Here is a 20,853-nt window from a genome sequence, read left to right on the forward strand (position 1 = left end):
ATTAGGGATGGGCAATAATTGCTGCCTTGTCAGTGAGGTCCGCATCCAGAAAAATTAGTTTGTTTGAAAAAAAGGAATTACAGGCCCGAAGCCACAATTTGCTAGCTTTACTTGAAGGGATTATTGTTATTTTAAACAGCATCAGACCATTTACACGAGTTGTCCAGAAGCCATTCCCATCCCCTTTCCATTATTTTCTGACTGAGGAGGTGGTGGAGATAGGCACTCGGACAACATTGAAGAAACATCTGGACCAGCACTTGAATGACCAAGGCACAGTAAACAACGGACCAAGTGCTGGTGATGGGGTAAGTATAGATGGGTCAGCATAGAGATGATGGGCTAAAAGGCCTGTTTCCCTGTTGTATAACTCTATAATGCTGCCAGTCCTCATGAGCCAACAGTAAGTCATCAGCTTCTACTGGAGGAAAGACAGTTCACCTGTTACAGTTGAACTTGTGTGAGATTGTGTTAACATCTGGCCAGATTTGAGACTAATAATTTATCTTTGGTCCGGTTTAGGTATAATTTAATGATGAATGATACTTATCTGCAAACCTCTCATGACATACCTAGTTAACGCTGGCTGCACTTGGGTCTCCCCCTCTGACTTCTTATATGTGGGGGGAAGGGGTTAGATAGTTTTTAGGTGAGGTTTAAAGGTCGGCACAACACTGTGGGCAGACGGGCCTGTATTGTGCTGTCCTTTCTATGATTCTATGATCCTATGAATAGATTTGTCCCTCTACCAGCCTCTTTCAGGAAGAAAATAAATGTAGGGGGTGTGGTAAAGAAGTTGGTAGAGTGATACAAGAATTGGACACATGGTTGATAGTGAGGAACAAACCTTTAGACTGCAGGAAGACATAGATGGTCTGGTCAGTTGAACAGAACTGTGGCAAGTGGAATTTAATCCACAGAAGTGTGAGGTCATGTATTTAGGGAGGTGCAACAAAGCAATATACAATATACAATAAATGGCACGTACAAAAATAGAGTGGTGTGGGCAACAGAAGGTACACAGTGAGTGTGCAGTCACAGATTCTTAAAGCTGGCACGACCAGTCAGTAAGGTGGTTAACAGGATACGCAGGATGATTTCGTTTTAGTCCACGTATAGAACATAAGAACAAGGAGGCAAAGCTTGAGCTGTATACAATTGCTAGTTAGTCTGCTGTGTACAGTGCTCGTCATCACATTGCAGACAGAATCTGAGCAGACAGGAGAGGGTGCGGAGATTTATGAGAATGGAGCAAAACACAAACTGCTGGAGGAACTCTGCAGGTCAGGCAGCATCTGTGGAAGCAGAGAGATAGTCAACATTTCGGGTCAAGACCCTGCATCATGACTGCTGCTTGACCTGCTGAGTTCCTCCAGCAGTCTGTACATTTTTTGCTCCAGATTACACCATCTGCAGTCTTTTGTGTCTCCAGATTGATGAGATTTGGAATTGGTATTGGTTTATTATTGTCACTTGTACCGAGGTACAGTGAAAAACTTGTCTTGCATACTGATCGTACAAATCAATTCATTACACAGTGCATTGAGGTTGTACAGGGTAAAAACAATAACAGAATACAGTGAAGTGTCACAGCTACAGGGAAGTGCATTGCAGGTAGACAATAAGGTGCAAGGTCAAACAAGGTAGATTGTGAGGTCAAGGGGCCAAGTGGCCCCCATTTGTACCCTATGTTTTCTAAGATTCTATTGCTCCCTTGGTTGACATTAATGACTGTCTGTCTAGTGCAGACTTGTGATAAGGTGAATTGATAAGATCAACTGCTCTGCTTGTGACTGCAAGTAACTGCAGAGTTGTGGATACAGCTCAGCACATCACAGAAACCAGCCTCCCCTCTGTGGACTCTGTCTACATTTCTTGCTGCCTCAGTAAAGCAGCCAGCATAATCAAAAACCCCATCTACCCCAGACATTCTCTCTTCTCCTCCCTCACATCGGGCAGAAGATACAAAAGCCCGAAAGTACGTACCACCAGGCTCAAGGACAGCTTCTATCCTGCTGTTATAACACTATTGAACAGTCCCCTAGTACAATAAGATGGACTCTTGACCTCACTATCTACCTCGTCATGGCCTTGCACCTTATTGTCTGCCTGCACTGCACTTTCTCTGTAATTATAACACTTTATTCCGCATTCTGTTATTGTTTTCCCTTGTACTACCTCAATTCACTGATGTGATGAAATGATGGATGGCATGCAAAACAAAGCTTTTCACTGTACCTCAGTATGTGTGACAATAGTAAAGCAATTTACCACTTTATCAATTTTAGATCTTTCTGCAAAGCACCAGAACTTCATGGCAGGTTCATGAAAACCGAAATGGTAACTTAAACTCAATGTTCATGTCAATGCTGAGCTGAGACAAAATACATCCAACATTTCAACTTCAAATTTTATCTTATCCTGATAACAACAGAAGGAGGACATTCAGCCCATCAGGTCCATGCCAGCTCACAGAGGAGAAATCCCATCAGTCCCATTCCCCCTATGCCCCTACAACTTACTCTCTCTCTCACATCAGCTCCCTTTTGTCGTTAACCTGGGGGGTAAGTTGCATTAAGCTGACTAACCCAGCGCTGTGGGAGGAAACTGGAACATCCAGAGGAAACCCATTTGGTCACAAAGGGAACATGCAAACTCCACGCAGATGGAAGTGAACCCTGGTTCCAGGTCCATGGAACAGGGAGGCAATGACACTAACTGCCGAACCACACACCATCCTGCCTCCACGTCCGATTGCAAGCTGGGGGTAAGTACAGGATTGTGGCGACTCACTGTCTAGTCGGGCGAACCGGCTCGGCAGTCGGGTCGTGTGGCGTCGGAGCGACGAGGCCCAAGATGGCGGCGGGCCTCGTCTTTCTGAGCGACGGAGAGAACCCGCGCGCGGGAAAGTCCTGAGGACGTAGGACTTACGTCATTGCCGGTTGTTTTGGGCGGGAACATTCTCCCTTAAAGGGCCCGCGCAAGGCGGGAAAATAAACCAGTTCTGTTTGGCAATCCTCCGAGTAGAGTCTTGTTTTATTCCGCGGTAGCAACCGCTACAATGGTGACCCCGACGGTCCAAACGGCTTTTGGACCCGCAAAATGGATGACAGCGCAGCAGCCAACGCAGTGGCCCTCAAGCTGCCCACCTTTTGGACACTTCGGCCCAGCGTCTGGTTTGACCAGGCCCAAGCGCAATTCCACCTTTGGCAGATCACCTCCGACTCCACGAAGTACTACCATGTGGTTAGCTCTCTGGACCGGGAGACAGCCGCCCAGGTTGGAGACTTCATCCAGTCGCCTCCGGAGGAAGATAAGTACCCGGCTTTCAAAGCCCTTTTGATCCGGACCTTCGGCCTCTCCCGTCGTGAGCGCGCCGCCCGCCTGCTTCATCTGGATGGCCTGGGGGACAGATCCCCATCCACCCTAATGAATGAGAGGCTGGCATTGGCCGAGGGACGCAAGCCATGCCTGATGTTCGAACAGGCCTTCCTCGAACAGCTCCCCGATGACATCCACTTGTTGTTAGCTGACGCCGACTTCAGCAACCCCCGTGAGGTGGCCGCCCGGGCAGATGTCCTGTGGAGGACCAAGCGCGAGAGCGGTTCGTCCGTCAGTCAAATCACCAGGCCGCGAGCCCAACGCCCGCCTTGCCCAGCCCCAGCAACCGAGCAGCCACGCCCCAGGAACGCAGACGACGACACGGGTGACCAGCTGTGCTTCTCCCATCAGAGGTGGGGTGCAGAGGCCCGTCGATGCCGCCCACCCTGCAAGTTTCAGGGAAACGCCAGGGCCAGCCGCCGCTGATGGCTACGGCGGCTGGCCGCCAACAGAGCCTCCTCTTCGTTCAGGACAAGAAATCTGGACGGCGTTTCCTCGTTGATACTGGAGCGGAGGTCAGTATTTTGCCCCCGACAGGCCGTGACACTCGTGACAGGCCACCAGGTCCTCTACTCAATGCCGCCAACGGTACAACGATACGGTCTTTCGGCACCCGTACGCTTCAATTACACTTTGGCGGCAGCCGTTTTACCTGGACCTTTACCCTTGCCACCGTCGCCCGACCACTCCTAGGAGCCAATTTCCTTCGGGCCCACAACCTGTTAGTCGACCTGCGAAGGAAGCGGTTAGTCCACTCTAGCACTTTCCAGACCTATCCCCTGGGAGAAATCAGCCCACCGGCCCCACGCCTGGACTCCATTTCCCTTTCTGGCGACGATTTCGCCAAGCTCCTAGCCAAATTCCCATCGATTTTGGCACCTTCGTTTACAAATTCTAGGCCCACACACGGGGTATGACACCACATCATTACCACAGGGCCACCCCTTCATGCCCGAGCACGACGATTACCTCTAGACAAGCTCCGCCTGGCAAAGGAAGAGTTCTGTCACATGGAGGAGCTGGGGATTGTTCGCAGGTCAGACAGCCCCTGGGCCTCCCCCCTGCAAATGGTCCCCAAAGCCACCGGAGGGTGGAGGCCCTGCAGCGACTACCGCAGGCTGAATGACGCCACCACCCCCGACCGCTATCCCATCCCTCACATCCAGGAGTTTGCAGCGAACTTACACGGGGCCCGCATCTTTTCCAAAGTGGACCTCGTTAGGGGATACCACCAAATCCCGGTCCATCCGGATGACGTCCCCAAAACTGCGATTATCACCCCATTCGGCCTGCTCGAATTCCTTCGGATGCCGTTCGGCCTTAAGAACGCCGCGCAGACCTTCCAGCGGCTGATGGACGTGGTAGGCCGAGAACTGGACTTCGTGTTCATTTACTTGGACGACATACTGATCGCCAGCCGTAACCGCCAGGAACACCTTTCCCACCTCCGCCAGCTGTATTCCCGCCTCCGCGATTTCGGCCTCACGATCAACCCGTCCAAGTGCCAATTCGGACTTGACTCTATCGATTTCCTCGGCCACAAAATCACCAGCGACGGGGCAACACCCCTACCCGCCAAGGTGGATGCTATCCGCCATTTTGCCCGCCCCGACACAGTCAAAGGCCTACAAGAATTCCTTGCGATGGTCAACTTTTACCATCGTTTCATCCCTGCAGCAGCCCGTATCATGCGCCCTCTGTTCTCGCTGCTGGCTGGTAAGGGCAAGGACATCACCTGGACTGACGAGGCTGCGGCTGCTTTCGTTAAGGCCAAAGATGCCCTGGCAGACGCCACGATGCTGGTACACCCCAGGACTGACGTCCCGTCTGCCCTCACGGTAGACGCGTCCAACACCGCGGTGGGTGGGGTACTGGAACAGCTACTCGAAGGCCGCTGGCAACCCTTGGCATTTTTCAGCAAGCACCTTAGACCGCCCGAACTGAAGTACAGCGCCTTTGATCGGGAACTTCTAGCACTGTATCTGGCGGTCCGGCATTTCCGATACTTTCTAGAAGGCAGGCCTTTCACCACTTTCACCGATCATAAGCCTTTGTCCTTTGCCTTCTCCAAAGTCTCCGATCCCTGGTCAGCTCGTCAGCAGAGACATTTATCCTACATTTCCAAGTTCACAACTGACATCCAACATGTCTCCGGAAAGGATAATGTCGTTGCTGATGCACTTTCCAGACCAACCATCCACAACCTATCCTTGGGTGTGGACTACACGGCCCTAGCTGACGCACAGCAAGCCGACGACGAACTGCCCAGCTACAGAACCGCAGTCTCGGGTCTGCAGCTCCGAGATTTCTTGGTTGGTCCAGGTCAGCGGACCCTACTTTGCGACGTTGCGACTGGTCAGCCCCGCCCTATAGTCCCTGCAGCCTGGCGGAGACGCGTTTTTGACTCGGTACATGGGTTGGCGCACCCGTCCATCAGATCTACTGTCCGACTGGTCGCCAGCAAGTTTGTCTGGCATGGCCTGCACAAACAGGTCAGTGAGTAGGCCAGGACTTGTCCGCACTGCCAGACGTCAAAAGTCCAGCGACACACCAAGGTCCCACCACAGCAGTTCGAGTCTACCCGTAGGAGGTTCGACCACATACACGTCGACCTCGTGGGCCCTCTGCCGGTTTCAAGAGGAGCCCGGTACCTCCTTACCATCGTGGACCAGTTCACGAGGTGGCCTGAGGCAACCCCCCTGACTGACATCACCACTGATTCCTGCGCCCGGGCGCTGCTCACAACTTGGGTCTCACGTTTTGGTGTTCCGGCCCACATCACTTCCGACAGAGGCACCCAATTCACTTCCAGTCTCTGGGCTGCATTAGCGAACCTGCTAGGGACGCAGCTGCACACCACCACGGCCTACCATCCTCAATCAAACGGGTTGGTGGAACGTTTTCACCGCCATCTGAAATCGGCCTTGATGGCCCGCCTGAAGGGTCCTAAATGGGTTGACGAGCTGCCTTGGGTCCTGCTAGGCATACGCACTGCCCCCAAAGAAGACCTCCGCACTTCGTCAGCTGAGCTTGTATACGGGGCGCCACTAGTTGTCCCCGGGGATTTCATACCTGCCCTTCGGGACCAAGGGGAACAACCCCCAGCAGTCCTACAAAGACTGCGCGAGAAGCTTGGCGCCTTGGCCCCGATTCCCACCTCACGGCACGGTCAAGCCCCATCCTGCCAGCCCAAGGAACTACGGGACTGTAAGTTTGTTTTCATTCGCAGGGGCACACCTCGGGCGCCATTGCAACGACCATATGAGGGACCGTTCCAAGTCATACGGAATAACGGATCAACTTTTATTTTGGACATTGGAGGCAGGGAACAGGTTTTCACGGCGGACCGCCTTAAACCGGCCCATTTGGATCTGCAACAGCCTGTCGAGGTTGCCACGCTGTGATGCAGAGGCCGCCCCCCTAAGCGGCAGCTGGCACAGCCCACGGACCTTGGGGACTGTATCGCCGGTTCTGGGGGGGGTTGTGTGGCAACTCACCATCTAGTCGGGCGAACCGGCTCGGCAGTCGGGTCGCGCGGCGTCGGAGCGATGAGGCCCAAGATGGCGGCGGGCCTCGTCTTTCCGAGCGACGGGGAGAACCCGCGCGCGGGAAAGTCCTGATGACGTAGGACTTACGTCATTGCCGGTTGTTTTGGGCGGGAACATTCTCCCTTAAAGGGCCCACGGAAGGCGGGAAAATAAACCAGTTCTGTTTGGCAATCCTCCAAGTGGAGTCTTGTTTTATTCCGCGGTAGCAACCGCTACAGGATCAACTTAATGTTTGGATGCTTTCCATGATTGTCCCTCTCCTGGGTCCCTCACTAATCACTGTATATTGGCCTTGACAAGCAAAAGACAAGTAGACCATTGCATTCTGAGGCTACTCTCATAAAACATCGATGGTTTCAATTTGCTAAGCCTGTTTCCAAATCTTTTTGACACTTAGCTTAAAAATTGATTATGCACAAGTGGGGAGTTTGGGATCAGGGCCTCACTGTCTGTCAGGCCAACTTATAGCATTATGTTGCTGAGCTTTTGGGAACTGGTTCCCATTGGAAGAATATACCCGGGGAAGAGTATACCCCGGGGGTTGAAACACCCTGCTCCAAAGGGTGAGCTCATGTGGTTCTCTCTGGTCAAAGGAAAACCTGCCCCCATAATTCTGATTCTCCCTTCTATTTGTTTCTTTCCTTGCTCTCCTGCCGCCCTCTCCCATCTTGCTCTCTCATCCCCCTTTGGCCATTGAACCCCTCTTGTCATGCACTCAATCACAGACCCTCCATTTTGTCCTCTCCTACTGTCCCCACTTTCTCTGCATCTTAAAAATTTCCTGACTTGGTGATACGTCATCTGCCTGAACATAGAACATGGAACATTACAGCACAGTACAGGCCCTTCAGCCCACAATGTTGTGCCGACATTTTATCCTGCTCTAAGATCTATCTAACCCTTCCCTCCCACGTAGCCCCCATTTCTCTATCATTCATGTGACTATCTAAGAATCTCTTAAACGTCCCTAATGTATCTGTCCCCACAACCACTGCCGGCAGTGCGTTCCACGCACCCACCACTCTCTGTGTAAAAAACTTAGCCCTGACATCCCCCTTATACCTTCCTCCAATCACCTTAAAATTATGTCCCCTTGTGTTAGCCATTGTCGCCCTGGGAAAAGTCTCTGACTGTCCACTCCATTTATGCCTCTTATCATCTTGTACACCTCTATCAAGTCACCTCTCATCCTCCTTCTCTCCAAAGAGAAAAGCCCAAGCTCACTCAACCTATCCTCACAAGACATGCTCTCCAATCCAGGCAGCATCCTCTGCTGCTTCTCTAAAGCTTCCACATCCTTCCTATAATAAGGTGACCAGAACTGAACACAATACTCCAAGTGTGGTCTAACCGTTAACTGGCTCTCCTTCTCAAGGAATCGTTATCTACGTGAGATAACAGTGGGGCTTTGATTTATTGTTTCATCAGAAGGACAGAGTCTTCATTTATGTAGCAAAGTATCTTTTCGTAAATAATGCTCATTGGGTTGCAGAACTAAATGTAGATTCCGACAATCGAATACTCTTTATAACACAGGGCTTTCTATGTTGAAAGGCTGTATGACACTGTCTATATTTAAGGAGAAACATATATAATGAAGTAGAAAGAAATGGAAGTTTATGCTAATGGTGCTTAGATAAAGAAGGGAGGGAGTAGATACATTGTGCTGTGAAGTGGAGCATTAACACTGACATGAACTAGCTAGGCCAAATGGCTGTAGACTTTATGAAATTCTGTGTAAAAGTCAATTGATTCATGCATAATAGCAGCACCTTGTGGCTGCATATATATTGTGTAATTTTGCTCCATTAGGGAATGAGGGTATAGCATATATTTTCTTATGACATGGACGGCATTCAGCCCTTTGAGTCTATGCCAGCCATCTCATCAGTCCTGTTCCCCCACATATTTCCCTGTAACCTATTCTCTCTCACACACCCATCAACTCCCCCGTTCTTCTGCCACCCACCTACACTAGGGATAACTCCTGGTTGTCAATTCAGCTAACAAGGAGCAATGAGAATGTGGGAGATAGCAGGAGCATCCAGGAGAGGGAGACTTCCACACAGCCACAGAGAAAATGTGCAAGCTCCATGCAGACACCACCCAAGATCAGGATCGAACTGGGGTGGACAGAGACGTGAGGCAGTCGTGTTACTTGTTATGTCACTGTATCACCCCCTTGTTAGTAAGCTTTCCTTGAGCAACACAATGAGTGGTTCAATCCACGCTAGTGTCGTTCACTGGCAGAGCATGGTTTAGCATGAGGGGCTGTTTTCTTATTCTGTGCTTCCTTCGTTAATCTAAGACTGCCAGAAGTCCTGCACAAACATGATGAGTTTAAGGTCCTCCAATTGCTCTCAGTGCCGAAAATAGATTGTAGGTTTTTTTTATGAGGTAACAGTGAAGGTCGATGAGGGGAATGTGGTAGATGTTGTCTACATAGAATTTCAGAAGGTATTCAATAAAATCCCACACAAAAAGTCTCCTTAGCAAAATTGAGACCTATGGAATTGAAGGATCAGTCATAGCATCGATACGAAATGGGCTTAAAGTCTGAAATCAAGGAGTACTAGTAAACAGTTGTCTCTTAAACTGGAGAATGGTATATGCTAGTGTTTCCAAGGGGTCAGTGCTGGCACTATTGCTTTTTTGATATGTAATGGTGACTTAGATTTGGACGTGCAGGAAAAAAAAGTTGAAAATTGCAGACACAAAGCTTGGAAGTATGGTAGACAATCAGAGTATTCTACAAGAAATTCATGGAGGTGTGAAGTGATACAAGAATAAGGAGAGAAATTATGGTTAGAATGGACAATTCTAAAGGGAGACACAAGAGCCTGCAAGAAGCTGGGAGGTAATAGGTGGAATTGGGCGATCACTTCGCTGAGCACCTTTGCTCCGTCCGCTGTGGCCGTTTGGATCTCCCGGTTGCCAGCCATTTTAATTCTCCTTCCCATTCCCACGTCAGTCCTTGGCCTCCTCCACTGGCAAGCTGAGGCTAAACTGAAATCAGAGGAACAACACCTCATATTCCGTCTGGGTAGTCCACAACCTACCAACATGAACATTGAATTCTCCAGCTTCTGGTAACTGCTCCGCCTCTGTCCCTTTTCTCCTCCTGATCCACCTGGCCCCCATCGCCCTATCTCGTCCCCCTCCCCCACCTTCTCCGCCTGCCCATCACCCACACACCCCTCCCACTGGTTCCCCTCCCCCACTACTCCCCTCTGCCCTGCCCACCTCCCTCCTTTTATTCCAGGCTCCACCTTCCTCTCCTATAAGATTCCATCATCCTCAGTCCTTTATCAATTCTAAGGGTGAGGAGGAGGGACATGGATAAGTCCTTAAAAGTGGCAGGGCACATCGCAAGAGCAGATAGTAAATCGCAAGGATCCTGGAACACGTAAACAGAGGTGGAGGGTACAAAGCAGAAAGGTTATGTTGAACCTGCCCATAACACTGGTTAAGCCACCTGGAGTCCTGATCAGTACAATTTAAGCAGGTCCTACCTAGGGTGCAGAATAGATTCACTGGAATGGCTCCAGAGATGAGGGATTTCAGCTGTAGGCAGCTGCAGCTGTTGTCTTTGGAGAGAAAATGGTTGAGAGGGGATTTGGTGGAGGTGTACACTATGATATAAGTTCACGTCAGGATGGTGTGTGGCTTAGAGGGGAATCTGCTTAGAGTGGTGTTCCCATCTGCCTGCTGCCCTCGTCCTTCTTGGTGGTAGTCGTGGGTCCCAGAGGTGGTGTCCAAGTAGCCTTGGTAAGTAAGTGCAATGAATTTTGTAAATGATACACACTGCGGCCACAGTGAAGCTGTGGTGGAGGGAATAGATGCCTAGGGTGGTGCATAGGGTGGTGTCAATCAAGTGGGCTGTATCAAGTGTCTTGGATGAGGTCAAACGTCTTGAATATTTTTGGAGCTTTACTCGTCAGGGCAAGTAAAGATTATTCCATGCTCCTGGCCTAAGCCTTATGGATGATGGAAAGGCTTGGGGATTCAGGAGGTGAGTCGCCAGACCTGCTCTTAGTGAACATCAACAATAGCCTGTCCTGGTCCAACCACGCAGACACCACGGCCAAGAAAGCTCACCAGCACCTCAACTACCTCAGGAGGCTAAAGAATTTTGCCATGTCCCAGTTGACCCTCACCAATTTTTATCGATGCACCATAGAAAGCATCCTATCCAGATGCATCACGGTTTGGTGTGGCAACTGCTCTGCCTGTGACCACAAGGAATGGCAGAGTTGTGGACACAGCTCAGCACATCATGGAAACCAACCTCCCCTCCATGGACTCTGTCTATACTTCTCATTGCCTCAGTAAAGCAGCCAACATAATCAAAGACCCCACCCACCCCCGGCATTCTCTCTTCTCCCCCCTCCCTTCAGGGAGAAGATACAAAAGCCTGAAAGAACGTACCACTAGGCTAAAGGACAGCTTCTATCCTGCTGTTATAAGACTATTGAACGATTCTCACAATCTACCTCATTATGACCTTGCACCTTATTGCGTACCTGCACTGCACCTGTTCTGTAACTGTAACACTTTATTCTGCACTCTTGTTGCTTTACCTTGTACTACCTCAATGCACTATGTAATGAATTGATCTGTATGAACAGTCAGTATGCAAGACAAGTTTTTCACTGTACCTCGGTACATGTGACAATAATAAACCAATTCCAATTCCAATTCCAATTCCATTGTACTTATACGGCTGATCCAGTTCTAGTCAATGGTAACCCCCAGGATATTGATGGTGGCAGACTCAGTGATGGCAATGCCATTGCGTGTCAAAGGTAGGTGGCTGGACTGTCATTTGTTAGAGGTGGGCAGCTCTGGCAGTTGTGGGGAACAAATGTTACTTGTCACTTAACATCTCATGTCTGAATGGTGTCAAAGAATTATTCCGTGTTGGCAGAGGATACTTCATTTTTTAACGAGTTGGAAATGGAATTGAACATTGATAAAGAAGGAAGATGATGAGTGGAACCAGATAAGGGAGGGGTGCTGGGCAGTTGGGAACAGTGGGGGGAGGGGAGGGGATTGGGGACCGACTGGGTAAAGCGTGTGGTTGATAGGCAGATGGAAGCAGGTGGGGAGGGGGAAGGAACTGGGAAACGGTGGGCTTGTGGTATGGTGGGTGATTTGGAAAGAAGGGGGATGTGCAAGAGGACCTGGGTGGATCAAGAGGAGAGAGAAATGAACAGGGGCTGCAGGTTACCTGAAATTGGAGAATTCGTTGTTCGTGCCATTGGGTTGTAGACTACCCGGGTGGAATATAAGGTGTTGTTCTTCTAGTTTGCATTTGGCCTCGCCCTGGCAGTGGACGAGGCTGAGGACAGGCAGCTCAGAGTGGGAATGGGGTGGAGAGTTGAAATGACTAGCAACCAAGAGATCAAGATGGCCGTTACGGACAGAGCACTAGTGCTTGGCAACGCAGACACCCAGTCTGCGCTTGGTCTCACCGATGTAGAGGAAGCCACATCAAGAGCACTGAATGCAATTGATGAGATTGGAGGAGGTGCAGGTGAACCTGGAGGGACTGTTTAGGTCCCTGGATGGAGGTGAGGAAGGAGATGTAGGGATGGGTGTTACACCTCCTGCAGTTGCAGGGGAAAGTTCCTGGGGAGTGGCGGAGGGATGGGTGGAGAGGGATGAACAAACCAGGGGAGTCCCGGAGGGAGTGGTGGGGAATGGGGAGGAAGATGTGACTAGTGGTGGGATCACATTGCAGCTGGAGGAATTAGCTAAGAATGATGTGCCCGATGGAAAGGCTGGTAGCGTGAAGGTGGAGGACCAAGGAAGCTCTATCTCTGCTGTGCCTGGGGTGAGGTGGTGTGAAAGCAGAAGTGCCAGAAGTGGAGGAAATGAGGATGAGAGCTCCCTCGACCACGGAAGAGGGAAAGCCACTTTTCCTGAAAAAGGAGGACATCTCAGATGTCCTGGAGTGGAAAGCCTCATCTTGAGAGCAGATGTGGCTGAGATGGAGAAATTGAGAGAAAATGTTGGTGTCCTTAACAAGAGTCTGGGTGGGACGAGGTGTAGTCAAGGTAGTTGTGGGAGTCAGTGGGTTTATAGTAAATGTCAGTGGATAGTTTGTCTCCTGAGATGGAGATGGAGAGATCCAGAAACAGGAGAGATGTGTCAGAAATAGTCCAAGTGAACCTGAGGGCAGGGTCACAAGAAATTCTGCAGCTGCTGGATGTATCTGGGGCAATACACAAAAAAAAGTGCTGGAGGAACTCAGCAGGTGAGGCAGCATCCATGGAGGGAAATAAACAGTCGACGTTTCGGGCCGAGACCCTGCATCAGGACTGGAAAGGAAGAGGGCAGAAGCCAGAACAAGAAGGTGGGGGGAGGGGGAGGAGCACACGCAGGCAAGTGATAGGTGAGATCAGGTGACAGGCGAGTTCAGGTGAGAGGGGGAAGGTAGTGGGTGGGGGAGGGCAGGGTGGAAATTAGTTGCGAAGTTAAGGAAATTGACGAGTTCTACACCAATGCAGGAAGCAGCACCAATGCAGTCGTTGATGTAGTGGAGACAGGATTATGGAGTGGTTTGTGCCGAGTACGATGAAACCTTGTGTTACCCTGAAACCATTGGCAGCCCGCTCTTGAGCCATACCATTCATTCCAGGCAGCACCTTCTGCTGAGAGCTCACCTCTCTGCTCCTTTGTATAACGGAGTGCAGCTCAGGAGATGTCTCAGTGTATGCTGTTCTGTCAGGATGGCTTTGACACCCCACCCCCCAGCTCACCATCCATCACAGCTGTCAATGTTGTTGAATGTTTGAGAGTGTCTTTGACATTCATTAACATTCAAAATAACTTCGGACCAGTTAATAAAATAGAAAAAAATCAGAAACAAAATCAACCATTGTTTTCGTAGCTAGTGAACAAGGAATGCCTCTCTGACTATATTTGATGCACCCAGTCATGTATCTTGTATCTGTCCCTATTTCAACTTGTAGTCGCTCAATGATGCCATCCAACAACACAACACTTACAGTAATGACAATCAGTTTCACCTGACCACCATAAATCCTGTTTAGAAACATCCATTACTGGATGAGGAGACATTTTATCCAACTAAACAACGGAAAGTACAAAACTATTGCTTTTGTTCCTGTCATAAACTTCAATGGCCTGCTGCAGCACTTTCCCCGACGATTGTCTGAGGTTGAAACAAAGTGTTCACAGTCCGGAAGAAAAATTTCTCGGATGGTAATAAATCTTTCTGTACCCGAGAAAGTCATGGCTGCTCAGTTGTTGAGTACGTTCAAGGCTGGGATTGAGAGATTTTTGGACCACAGGGGAATAAGGTGATAAGGGGAACCAGAGGGAAGGTAAAGGGTCAGCTATTGGATTAAGTGTTGGACCAGGCTTAAAAGATCCTGTTTATATTTTGTTAGTCCTCAACACCTCCACCAGAGGGAAGAGCCTCCCACTATTCACTCTGTCGAGACCCCTCATTATTTTATACAATTCTATCATATCTCCCCTCAGACTTCTCCAATGAAAATAGTCCCAGCCTGTCCAACCTTGCCTTGTAACTGTAGTCCCTCATCCCAGGAATCATTCTTGTAAATCTTCTCTCTTCTGCCTCTCTAATGCCTTCACATCGTTTCTATAATGAAACAACCAGGAATGAACACAATACTCAAGGCAAGGCCAGACCAGCATTTTATAAAGGTGCAGTTTAACTTCCCTGCTTTTATACTCTCTGTCTCTTATTGATACTCACTTCCCTGCCATTATCAATGACTTGTGCACTCATTCTCCTTGGTCTTTCTGCTCCTGTGCCCCTTTAGAACAGTATCCTTTATCCTACTTTGCCTCCCGTTCTTCCTATCAAAATGCATCACTTTACGTTTCTCTGCATTAAACGTCATCTGCCGCACATCAGCCCATCATGGTGGGCCGAAGGGCCTATTTTGTGCTGTATGGTTCTATGGTTATCACGCCAGCCTGCTTATATCCTGCTATAATCTTTCTCTACCCTCTTCACAGTTCATCTGCAAATTTAGAAACCTTAGCTTGCACTTCCAAGTTTAGGTCATGAATGTAGATCAATAAAAGCAATGACCCTGGAACAGATCCTTTGGAGATGCCACAATCCATCTTCCTCCAGTCAGAAAAACGTCCACCATAATCCTCGGTTGTTTGTAACTTGGCGAACTTTGTATTTCCGTTCCATCAATGTTTCTTTAATGTTATGTGTTCCAACTTTGCTGATAAACTTGTTATGTGGAACCTTATCAAAAGCTTTCTGGAAGTCCTTAAACTGCATTATCCTCATCAACTCTATCCTGTTATGTGTCACCTTATGAAAGGCCTTTTCAAAATCCACAACATCATCCGCACTACCCTCATCAGCCCTCTCGGTTACCTCATCAAAATATTTAACAAGTTGGTTGAACATAATTTGCACAGTAGTGTAGCAGTTAGCGTAACGCTATTACAGCGCCAGCGACCCGGCTTCAATTCCGGCCACTGTCTGTAAGAAGTTTGTACGTTCTCCCCAGGTTTTCCGGTTTCCTCCAACGTTCCAAAGATTTATGGCTTAGAAAATTGTGGGGATTCTATGTTGGCGCCGGAAGCGTGGCGACACTTGCAGGCTGCCCCCAGAACACTCTACGCAAAGATGCATTTCATTGTGTGTTACGATGTACATGTGACTAATAAAGATCTTACTCTTAATCTTAATCTTAATCTCAACGTGTCTGTGCTGCTTTACCTTAATTTCCCTCCAAGTGACTATTAATCTGAACCAGATTAAAGTTTTTAAAACCAAGGTTAAACTGACCAGCCTGAGGCAGTTACTGGCCTAATCCTTACTACTTTTTGAACAATGGAGTAACCTTCAGCCTTCTCCAACCTCCTGGCACTATCTCTATATCCAAGGAAAATTGGAAGATTACACTTAGTGCTCTCATAATTTCTGTACGTAATTCCCTTAAGATCCCTGGATATATCTGAACAGGAACTGGTGATTTACTTACTTTAAGTTCAGCCAAATGTTCTAATGTCTCCTTCCTATCAATTTTAATACATCCAGTGACTCAGATACCTCCTTTCTCTTTCTTTCCTTCAATATCTTTCCTGAACACGTTGTTTCCAGGAACATTTAATAAGCAATTGACATCATGCCATCTTCTGAATTGGACATTAAACTGAGGCCACTTCTCAGGCAAACATTAATATCCCATATCACTATTCATAAAAATCTAGGGAAGTCCTTCCCTTTGTCCCGATCAAAATTTATTTCTCAAATGACACCTCAAAAATACATATGATCTATTCACTTCCTTCATATCCGTGGAATCTTTCTATGGGGATTGCAACATAATGGTTATAAACATTTTAGGAAATTGCAACTGTGAAAGAGATCATCAATCTGCCAGATGAAATACTTCCAACAGTGCAAACTGTATGAATGGGGTTCTTCTGAAAGGCCTCGGCTTTTACAGTAATTGACTAGATGGGAATGAATTTTCCTTGAATAGATTTTCTTGTATGTAAAGTCTCTGGGGATTTCCCATCACCCATTTCCTATGCAGAAGTGCAGAAGGGTCAACAGTACATGTGAAACCAGTCACTGGGAGATTATAAAATGGTAGCGCTTCCACTAGGATCACAGATAAGCAGAATGATTTTGATGTGTTTCCTGGTGCTGCATCAGAAGGTAACCCATCCCTGTGAAAATCCTCTACCCTCATCTGTCAAACTCTGCCAAAAAATAAATTTGAATGTGTTATTTTCATATCCATTGAAATTGTGTTTTGCCTGTTTATTCAGACTAGTGAGTTCATCTTTCTCATCATTGAATGAGCCTGGACATTTCCTTGAAGTTATTTGTCTCTCAAAGTGAAGAGTCAAGCATGTCTTTACTTGTGCTTCTTTTACTTACAGACAGGATCACTCCGAGACAACACAGTGTCTAACCTGTCCACACACACTGCTGGAGTCCTCACTTTTGACAATCTAGCTTAATGACCCTGAGAGCCACTGAAGATATCCTAAGAGGTAAGTTTGCTCAGAAACAGTTTGATGTGTGTCTTTCCTTTCTTACAGCAACATCTAATACTTTGGAAGTAGGTTTCTGACTATATAGGTGGCTCAGTGACAGTATTCTTGTCTCTAGTCAAGGGTTCAAGTCCAATTTTGGAGATGTGTGCAGGAAACTGAGGCTGATACTAAATTAAAAACTGAAAATGGTGGAAAAATTCAGCAGATCAGACAACATCTGTGATTACTCTTTCTCTTTCCAAAGAAGCTGCCTGACCTGGTGAGTTTTTCCAACACTTTCTGTTTTTATTTCAGATTTCCAGTATCTGAAGTTTTTTTGATTTTCTAGGCTAATGTTATGTTGAAATATTCAGGGGGTGCTTTGCTGGAAAAATGTCACTTTTCAGGTAGGAATTTACATCAAAGCTCTGTGATTGTTAAAGATCCTGTGGCATTGTTTGCAAGAAGAGAATGGGAATTTTCTGGCTGATGCTTATCTGTCAAAAATTATTAAAACAAATTATACACGTTATTATCATTTGCAATCTGTGGGAATTGCTGTATGCTGATTCCACTTACATTGCAATAGTAACTGCACTTACATAGCCTAAAAAGATTTGAGGTTGCAAGTACATCGGTTTTACTTTCATTTTTTATTAAGTGCTTTGGGACATTGCAACAAACATTACAGCAAGGTTGTATTTATGATAAGAGAGTACTTTATTCTGCTTTGTCTCGTCTTGACTTCCAGAAAACAGTTGATAATGCTTGTGACAAAAGAATGTCAACAAAATTTAATCTAATGCCCAATATTGAAGTTAATCTTGTGACATGGATTGATAGTTGGCTGTGATTTGGTAGAAAAGAGAAGTGGGGGCAGCAGACTCTTTTTGGTGGAAGATAACATTGTGATCTGAATAAAGACTTCAGCTTTTCAGCATAAATAATGTGGCTGAAGGAATTCGGAGCTGTATATCCAAATCTACAATATCCCATGTTAGGAGCTGCAGAAAGCTGTGTACTTGAGGACAGGAAGTTTTTGACATTTTTGTCTTAGTTGCCCATAAATCTATTTTGGCATATTGAAGTCTAAAGTCACTGCTAAGGCAATTAAAGTATTCTTCTTACATAAAAATAACATGAAATTAAAAAAAAAAGAAATCAGCTTTTAAAGAAAGGATTTGCATTTATGTTGTTTCTCTCTTGATCACATATTATCCAAAGTGCTTAAGAACCAAAGAAATGCTTTTGAAATGTTGGCTATGTTGCAATGTGAAAAATGGATGGGGATTTCTGGACAGCAAAATTAAATAAATAGCGAAAATAGGCAATTAATTTGTTTTGCTTGTCACGTGCAAAAGATAGACGACAATTAAATTATCAATAGGCAGATAAATTAGGAGCCAGCTGACGAGGTTTGTTTGTGGTGGCAGAAGGTGTGTCTGAGGTGTTGAATAAGTACTTTGCAGTTGACCTTAAAAGACAGACACTGATCCTTATAATAAAGGGGTTAAAGAAATTGGATAGGTTACAATGATGTGGTTTAAGAGACAGGCTGTAGCCACGATAGAAATACCACCGGTACAGGTGGGACACAATTTAGATCTGCAGACAGGTCTGGGGATAAAAGTGAAGGCTGTGGTCACAATCTTAAGATTAAGATATCTTTATTAGTCACATGTACATCGAAACACACAGTGAAATGCATCTTTTGCATAGAGTGTTCTGGGGGGCAGCCCGCAAGTGTCACCACACTTACGGTGCCAACATAGCATGCCCATACCTTCCTCACCTGTACGTCTTTTGGAATGTGGGAGGAAACTGGAGCACCCGGATGAAATCCACACAGACACGAGGAGAACGTACAAACTCCTTACAGACAGTGGCCGGAATTGAACCCGGGTCGCTGGCACTGTAATAGCGTTACGCTAACCGCCACACCACCGTGCCTGCCCCCAATCTTCCAATCTTATTAGTTGTTGGAGTGGTACTAGAAGATAGGAAGATTGCAAATCTTACATCCCTGATTAAAAAGCAGGCAGTGATAAACCCAGTGGGTAATTAGCCTGACGTTCAAAGACCATACACCAGAAATAAACCTTTCCCTTGTAAAATTATAGACTAATTAATAACAGATTAAGTTTCCAACAACATTGGCTCCGTCACTAAAACTGCCCTCTTCCACCTCTGTAATGGTCTATATCTCCACCTACATCCCTAGCTCCAAACCCACATCCTAAACCTCACCACCAACACTGCCTCTACTCACCTGCTGCACTATAATCTCTAGACCACCATTCTGACATCTTGGCCCGGCTCCCATCTTTCAATATAATTTATATTCTATTTCATTAAACGTGACCTCTCTTGTCCATATCGTAAACTCTGACAGATTACGTTCATCAAATTCCACGCGCTCTCTGACTGGCTCCCAGTCTGACAATATATCAAATTTCAATTTTCTAACCATTTTCAAATGCATCCAAGCATTTACCCCTCCTTAATGTTGTAATGTCCCCAATTCCACAACCCTCTGACGTCTCTGCAGTTCCCCTGTTGTGTTGCTTCCCCATCCCCAAATTTAGGCACTCCATCATTGGCCTTCAGTTGCTTTTGGCCCAAGTTCTTGCATTCCATTCCTAAATCTCTCCACCATTCTCCAATCCTCTCCTAATTCCCCCCAAAAAATCATTACTGTTCAAACTTTTGATCATTTGTCCTAATAAGCCTCTTTTGTGGCTCTGTTGTTAAAATAGCTTTGATAATACTTATAGAGAATAGAGAAATACAGAATGGAAAAAGGCCCTTTGGCCCACCAAGTATGTGCCGACCATCAATCACCCACTTACACCACACACACTAGGGGCAATTTACAGCAGCCAGTTGATCTGCCAGCCCGCAGGTCCTTGGGGCATAAGAGGAAACCGGAACACCCGGAGGAAACCCAAGCGGTCACAGAGAGAACATGTAGACTCCACATAGTCAGCACCCGAGGTCAGGACTGAACCCAGGTCTCAGGAGCTGTGAGGCAGCAGCTCTACCAGCTGTGCCATTTCATGAAGGATATTCCATATGAACTGATATAAACTAATTGCCAATTGAACCGAAAGCGCTGAGTAGGAGAGAGTTTGTTTCAATCCGGAATGCCTGGAAGAGTTGTGAAAATAGCTTTAAAAGGGAATTGGATAATATTTAAAGAGGAAATAAAGTCATAGAGCAATGTAGCACAGAAACAAGTCCTTGGGCCCATTGAGTCCACACTGACAAGCACCCACACTTACACTAATCCTCCCTTAAACAAGTTTGTTCTCCCACATTCACATCTACTCCACACCACCAGATTCTATCACTCACCCACACACCAGTGGCTACTAACCTTCCAACCACACTTTTTTTTGGATGTGGAAAGAAACCAGCTCATGCAGAGGAGGTCAGGATTGAACCTGGATCACAGAAGCTGTGAGGCAGCAACACTACCGGATACGCCATTGTGCTGCCTCATGAAATTGTGCTGCCTAATGGGGTAAGAGCAGGGGGAGGAACAAGTAGATAGCATTCTGTATCATATTCTAGATACTCTTTCAAAATTTCTATTCTGTAAGGTTCAAATTGTTTGCGACATTTTTGGGTCTCCATCATTGTCAAGGTTCAACTTCTTTATGCTTAACATTAGATTTAGAAGGCAGTCCAATGCTGCAGCTTTCTGTCTGCATAGAACTGATAGCCACCTCTGGTTATGGCCTCCTCAGAGGTATGGCCGCTACTGTTGACATAACAGTTCTATGATTCTGATACTCCATCCGGCAGAGAAGGCCTTGTTTGACTAAATGACTAAATGCTTTCACACACAGCGGCAGGACAGCTAGAAAGTGGGTTCCACTATGTTCATTTCACAACGGCGATATTTCAA

At 47.1% G+C, this 20,853-nt stretch overlaps 1 protein-coding gene across 1 annotated transcript in view; it reads left to right on the plus strand.

Moving 5' to 3' along the window:
* Positions 1 to 16,536: 16,536 nt before the first annotated feature.
* LOC127582008 (alpha-(1,3)-fucosyltransferase 7-like) overlaps positions 16,537 to 20,853 on the plus strand; it is a 30,979-nt gene continuing 26,662 nt past the window's right edge. Inside the window, exons 1-2 of the mRNA XM_052036918.1 lie at positions 16,537 to 16,620; positions 16,848 to 16,961. The gene's annotated coding sequence lies outside the window, so the exon portion shown is untranslated. The remainder of the gene's footprint in view (positions 16,621 to 16,847; positions 16,962 to 20,853) is intronic.

This window comes from Pristis pectinata, chromosome 23 (genome assembly GCF_009764475.1).
Source record: "Pristis pectinata isolate sPriPec2 chromosome 23, sPriPec2.1.pri, whole genome shotgun sequence".
NCBI classification, from domain to species: Eukaryota; Metazoa; Chordata; class Chondrichthyes; order Rhinopristiformes; family Pristidae; genus Pristis; species Pristis pectinata.